We start from the raw sequence: 6,971 nt of genomic DNA on the forward strand, positions 1-6,971 counted from the left end.
AAGGCTGGGGTGTGTTCGGGTTGTGGTCGTGTTGCTCAAGTTGTTTGGCATGTCGGGAATGATAAGGAATGATTTCGAGGACAAAATCCAATTTAAGTGGGGAAGAATTATAACATTTCATTAAAAATTAATAAATAAAAAGATAAAATTAATAATTTATTAGTGTTAGCCATAAGAAGTTAAATTATATAATTTCTGGAATTTTGGGATCTATATTAAATCATTTGGACTTGAATTGTAATGAATTTTGGAAGATGGGGGCTGTTTGGTAATTAGTGGTCTTAAATAGAAAAAGATCTTCTGGAGAAGGACCAAACTTGGAAAAGGGATTTAAGTTTAAAAGTGGGCACAAGATTAAACCTGGTGCCCCTTCCCCTTGTTTTCCTAATGCAAACCCTAAACCTAGTTTCATTTCACCATCCGCCATCATTGTGGAGTCTCCTCAGCCGCCGCCCACCTTGTTGAGTCCGACCGCCACCCTACCACCTGCTACCTTGCCGTCGAATGCCACCACCACAACCCGTGCTACGGTGACGTTGTGAGCGGCTGGAAGGACCACTGAGACCGAAGGAGGAAGCTGTGAATGACTAAGTATAGGTCGTGAATGACCGAAAAGCTCTCGATAAGGCTAAACCGCAACTCACCTGTCTTCTCCTTCGTTCCTTTCGGTAAGTATGGGGTCTTATACATCGCTTTATGTCGCCGCTGCCCTTTGGTCGTCGTTTTTGTTTTATTATGGCGTCGTCAGCCACCTAGTAGGTGGCTGAGTGTATGTGTGTTCATGTGTATATGTTGTTTTCGGTATCCATTTTTGTTGTACGAGCAATCTTTGGTTGGAAAACCAAGGAAAACCCACCACCACCACTGTGAGGTGGTGGCTGCCACCGTTTTGTTGCCACTAGCCACCATTTTCGGTGGCCATGTTTTTATATGTGTGATTGGACTAATGTTTTGAATGCTTTTGTCATTGTTTTGTCTTAGAATCAAAACCATCACCACAGTAAGGTGGTGGGTACTGCCATGAATCGCCGTCTACCACCATCGCCCGAGGTGGCAGTGGGTGGTGCACGATCTAGTGAAATTCTAATCAGCCTAAAAACTTAACCTTGGACCTTGTTGGCAGTTCTTCGATTGGAAACCCTAATTAGGGTTTAGAAAACCCTAATCTTGGAGACTTTAGTTTAGGACTTATCGGGATCTGCGTTTTGGACCGTTGGATTGGAGTTACGAATTATGCCCGACCACATTGTATGATTGACCTAGTAAAGTGATGGAATTGATGGATTAAGTCCTTAATGCTTACTTAACCCTAATCGTCATTTTATGTGAAAACCTTAATCGTGTTTGGGCTTCGAGTTAGGCTTTCTTTTGGGCTTAGGTGTTTGGGTTCTTCTTGAGCCATCTGAGAGCAAGTGTATAGATTAGGATATTTGGATAGGCATTAGGGTAAGGCCCAAGTAAGGGGTTTGGGCCCAATTTGGAGAATTGGGCCTCGGTTGATTAATTAGCTTTTGGGCCTTTAGAGTGTAAGTTTGGGCCTTGGTCTTGGACCAAGCTAGGTTAGGGGTAAAATGGTATTTTTACCCCAAGTATAGATCTATGGTTATGTATTGGAACCCAATTGTTAATTGAGTGTTATTTTGATGAATGGTAGTTCGGGGATCTGTCAGCCAGCAACCAAGGATCGTATGTGTGATTCGATAGTGCGAGGTAAGTTTACCCACTGGTTTAGCGGGTCTAAGGCACCAAGGCTGACCCTCATTTGGTTATGTTACTATACTTGTTGGTGGTGTGATACTTTTATGTACTTGTATATGTATGTTTATTAGGTGGGGCCCATTATGTGAGTGTGGACGGGGCCCGTATCTGACTATTATCTGAGTGTGGGCAGGGCTCGTATCACATTATTATCTGAGTTTGGTCAGGGCCCGTATTTCACCATTATATGAGTGTGGGCGAGGCCCGTATCTTACTATTATCTGAGTGTGGGCGAGGCCCGTATCTCATTATTATCTAAGTGTGGACGGAGCTCGTATCTCATTATTATCCGAGTGTGGGCGGGGCCTGTATCTCATTGGGCGGGGCCCGTTATTTGAGTGTGGACATGCCCCATATCTCACTATTATGCGAGTGTAGGCAGGGCCCGTATCTCATTTGGGCAGGGCCCGTTATATGATATGTGTTGTATGTGGTATTTTGGTGAACTCACTAAGCTTTGTGCTTATGTTTTCAGTTTATGTTTCAGCTGCTTCGTTTTTTCAAAAATGGAAGGGCTCGGGATGATTACAGTGCACACATCGCATGTTTCCTCATTCTGTGATTTACTTTGATTTAAAGATGTTTTGCTAAATCTTGACAACCATGGTTTATGGACATGATATGTATTACAATTTATTAATTTGTAAATGAAAATTTTTATGTTATTATTTTGGGATGTTACGTATATATGAGAATAAAAACAAGATGTGAGATTATTGAGATTGATTAAACCCTTAAAAACAAAAATCATTCATTTATTTCCATTATGTGCTTAGAGATGGACAACCTTGAGGAGGTTGGGTTGTTGCTTCCATTACAAGATGATAGCCATTTTATATCGTTTTAACATTGTGACAACCCCAATTTTTTCAATCTTGAACCTCGAAACTCTAATGCAATCTATTTATTCTTTGTTTCTTGATTTTCATGATGACTATCGAATTCTACTAAGCAAAAAACTTAATGTCCTATATTACAAGATCTAATGTTTTGGGCCTGTAAATATTATGTAGATAGGCCAAAGAATAATATTATGTAGTAGCCTTTAAGGAAAATCACACATTAGCCCAACAATGTTTTTTAAAATTTGTCGAATCATTCATTTAACTTATTTGCGAGCTTTACGAGATAATAAATTAGACGATGAACTATTTATTTAGTCCCTCTAACCTGAAATAACATGTCCAGTATAACACACAATCAGTTGACGAATTTGCGTCTGGCAAATAGCATCATGTGGCTGACACGTGGTTGTCCACTTGAACCTAAGGTCTATTAAGAAGGTAATAAGGGTATTTCACATATAAGTTTTGATTAATTTTGTGTGTATGAACATGTCCAGTAATGATCAGCCAAATTTGAGGTTCCAGCGTGAAGGGAAAAACTAGTTTGCAGAATCTTCAGAGCAAACAGGTGAATCCCATTTTACAATTTGTAGGGCTCAACGTTCCTCTACTACCCATAGTCGCATGGTCAATAGTACCAAGCCCATCAGCAACATGCTTTTCAATTGCCTTCTCAATCATCTGCTTCACATAACTTTTCATTTTATCCAACATCATATCACCATGAAACATTTCATCATTCCCCTTCTTGAGGTTAAATCGCTCTAAACCCTTGTTAGATTTATTTTTCCATTTCCATTCATTACCAATCAATGATTGTATCTTATATTGAACGCCATCACCCAGATCATGTCATTTTCTCTTGTATGTAAAATCAAAATCATCTACTCTTTCACTCTGTCTATTTCTTAAATCTTTAATCTCTTTTTCGATTTTTTTGTCCACAACATCAATCAACATCAATCTAAACATGGATCATCTTTGTAGTCGTATGTAAGGACTTGGTTTCCTTAACAGTCTATCGAGCCCTATAGAATAAATGCCCTTGTTCACAAATGGTAAACGCAGAATTGTCTCAGGCAAAAGCAGTAGTAGCAAGACAAAAGCAGTAGTAGTAGTAAAAGTACGAAGTTCTTGATGAGAAATGTGAGAGTGATCTTCCAGGGAGGCTTCTTCAAATGAGCTCTTGAATTTGGCGGAGTGGATTCCTTCACCATCGTGTCGTCAACTGGAAAACAGTAATCATTGTATCCTTAACATTCACCACTGATCTTCGATTGTAGCTAGAAGTGGAAAGGTTGACATTAATCTCTTTCTCGATTTTTTTGTCCACAACATCAATCAACATCAATCTGAACATGGATCATCTTTGTAGTCGTATGTAAGGACTTGGTTTCCTTAACAGTCTATCGAGCCCTATAGAATAAATGCCCTTGTCCACAAATGGTAAACGCAGAATTGTCTCAGGCAAAAGCAGTAGTAGCAAGACAAAAGCAGCAGTAGTGGTAAAAGTACGAAGTTCTTGATGAGAAATGTGAGAGTGATCTTCCATGGAGGCTTCTTCAAATGAGCTCTTGAATTTGGCGGAATGGATTCCTTCACCATCGTGTCGTCAACTGGAAAACAATAATGATTGTATCCTTAACATTCACCACTGATCTTCGATTGTGTAGCTGGAAGTGGAAAGGTTGACATTAAATTTGTTGGAGAATAGCAACTGAAATGAACTAATTGAAGATAAATGAGAGGAGATGTGGTGGTAACGACGATTCCATGCTTCCGTTGGTGGTTTGTGTCATCGGAAAAACATGTATATTTGCTGGCGTGATTAGATTGAGAACTGAGAGAGTGAGAACTTTACACTTTCAAAGTCAAAGTCAATGTGCGTCAAGGAAAAATTGTTCAACAAAAGTGTCTATGGGTAACCAGGTTACATTTTCATTTTATCCAAAATGACCAATTAGACTCGACAAAAACAATTTTATTCCCTCGTAATGCGCAAATAAGCTAAGAGACCAAATAAACAAATACCAAATACATTGTTGGACTAATATTTCAATTTCCGTAGCCTCTATGCTCTCGTAAAATACATACTATTTTAGGCCGTTAACATCCTAAATATATATTGAATGAAACACACTTAAGTGTCATTCTAATAAATCAATAAATAAATAAATAAAAACATATTAGATTCATTCCAATTCCAATGACTCATAAATATCCTATCATTTTTTTTTTATCTTACACTTGGTTGACATATTAAGCGTAATATGCTCCTTTTTGCAAAGCAAAAGCAATTGAACTCACAGGTTGCTCAATGTGCCGTTCAGGATCTTCAACCCATTGGATGAAAGAAAGAGCAATTCAAGTTGCTTAAAAATATCACTCTATTTGCGTCGGGAAAGTGCGTAACTTGGTTCTTTAATGCACAAAAACTGCATGTGGTACAGACGTTGACTTGCTTTCATACAAATAAAGTTGGAGTCGATTTGTTCCACAAAAGTTCCGTATAAATGATAGTAGAAAAAAAAAAAAAATAAAAAAAAAATAAAAACCCTCACACAACCAAATATGATGAAGTCAATGCAATGTTTTAAAAACCGGTTTGAACCGGCCGGTTGGACCGGAAATCGGGAAATAAAACGGTTTAATTATCACCGGTTTAACGTTTATTTCTGAACTGGATCGAACCGGCCGGTTTTTACAAAAATCTGGTTCAACCGATTCATTTAAACCGGTTGAACCGGTTAAATTGAATACATGGAATTGAAACCTTTTGCATAATAAACTTTAGTAGTTTTTCACATTTATTAAAAAAATTCTGAATAAAAGCACATCATAAATGTTATGAAGTTTTTTGATGCGTTTATATTCATCTACGACTTCAATTTCTTTTTAATGCACATGGATTGATGTAAAATTTATAGTTATGAGTTATTTTAATGTAGGGAAAATGACTTGGGAAGGTAATTAATTTTTCAGTAAGTTTATATATGGGTAACTATTTTTTTTTTTTACAAATATAGGTAACAAACTTAATGGAAATGTTCACATATGACCATTATGACCGGCTGTAACAGGTTATATCCTAGATGTGAACACTTTCAACAAGTTTGTTACATAGATGTATATAAAAAAATAGTTACCCAAATATGAACAAAACGAAAAGTAAGAGTAAATTACACGAATGCTCCATGTGGTTTGGGGGAATTTGTATTTTTGGTCCCTAACTTATTTTTTTTAACTTGGATGGTCTTTACTTTTTATTTTTGTTGCACGTTTGGTCTTTGACTTACCTAAAAAGACTAGTGTGCCCATATTAATTTATTTTTTAATTAATTTTCTTATTTATGTATTTATTTTTTTATATATTTAACAAAATTAATAAACCTCACATATTTATATCTCCTCACCCACTAAAGATGAAGAGACAATGTATATTATAGGGATTATCTGATCCGCAAGGACCATGAATGAGAATTGTTTGATCGTCTTTCTCTAAGGAAGAAGCAAACTAGAATCAACTTGAATTCGGGACCACTATTCGAAATCTTAGTGAAACACTGGATTTGTTATCTCATGTTTGATTTTCGTGAAAAAAGTATCAATTAAAGCGGAGGGTTTTTTTTCAAACAACAAGGGGCTGTGTCAACTATTAAATCAAATGATATTGAGCACTAAAGATGAGGAGATACAAACATGTGGGGTCTATTAATTTTTTTAATATATAAAAAATAAACACATAAATAAGAAAATTAATTAAAAAATAAATTAATAAGGGCACAATAGTCTTTCTAGGTAAGACAATGACCAAACGCGCAACAAAAATAAACAGTATGGACCATCCGAGTTAAAAAAAATAAGTTAGGGACCAAAAACACAAATTGCCCCAAACCACAGGGACCAATCGTGTAATTTACTATTACTTTTCGTTTTGTTCATATTTGGGTAACTATTTTTTTATACACATCTAGGTAACGAACTTGTTGGAAGTGTTCACATATGACCATTATGACCGGCTATAGTAAGTTACATCCTAGACGTGACATAATGGTCATATGTGAACACTTCCAACAAGTTCGTTACCTAGATGTATACAAAAAAATAATAATTACCCAGATGTAAACAAACCGAAAAAGTTAATTACCCTCCCAAGTCATTTAGATTGATATACAACTTGTTTTCATGTGTATTTTAATGATTGAACTTGTGAACATCAAATTCTTGATTTGTGTATGTATGCATGTATAGGAAAATACAAAAAAAGATGAAAATTATAGAAACCGGTTTACTTAGCGGTCGAACTGGTTAAACCGATTGAACCGGAAACCGGTCACCATACCGGTTCAACTAAAAAACCGGTTTTTA

General features: G+C 36.6%; 1 pseudogene; it reads right to left on the reverse strand.

Annotated features, from left to right (window-relative positions):
- Positions 1-3,158: 3,158 nt before the first annotated feature.
- On the reverse strand, positions 3,159-3,820 carry LOC122197508 (SUN domain-containing protein 1-like; annotated as a pseudogene).
- Between the last annotated feature and the right edge of the window lie 3,151 nt (positions 3,821-6,971).

This window comes from Lactuca sativa, chromosome 4, assembly GCF_002870075.4.
Source record: "Lactuca sativa cultivar Salinas chromosome 4, Lsat_Salinas_v11, whole genome shotgun sequence".
NCBI lineage: Eukaryota > Viridiplantae > Streptophyta > Magnoliopsida > Asterales > Asteraceae > Lactuca > Lactuca sativa.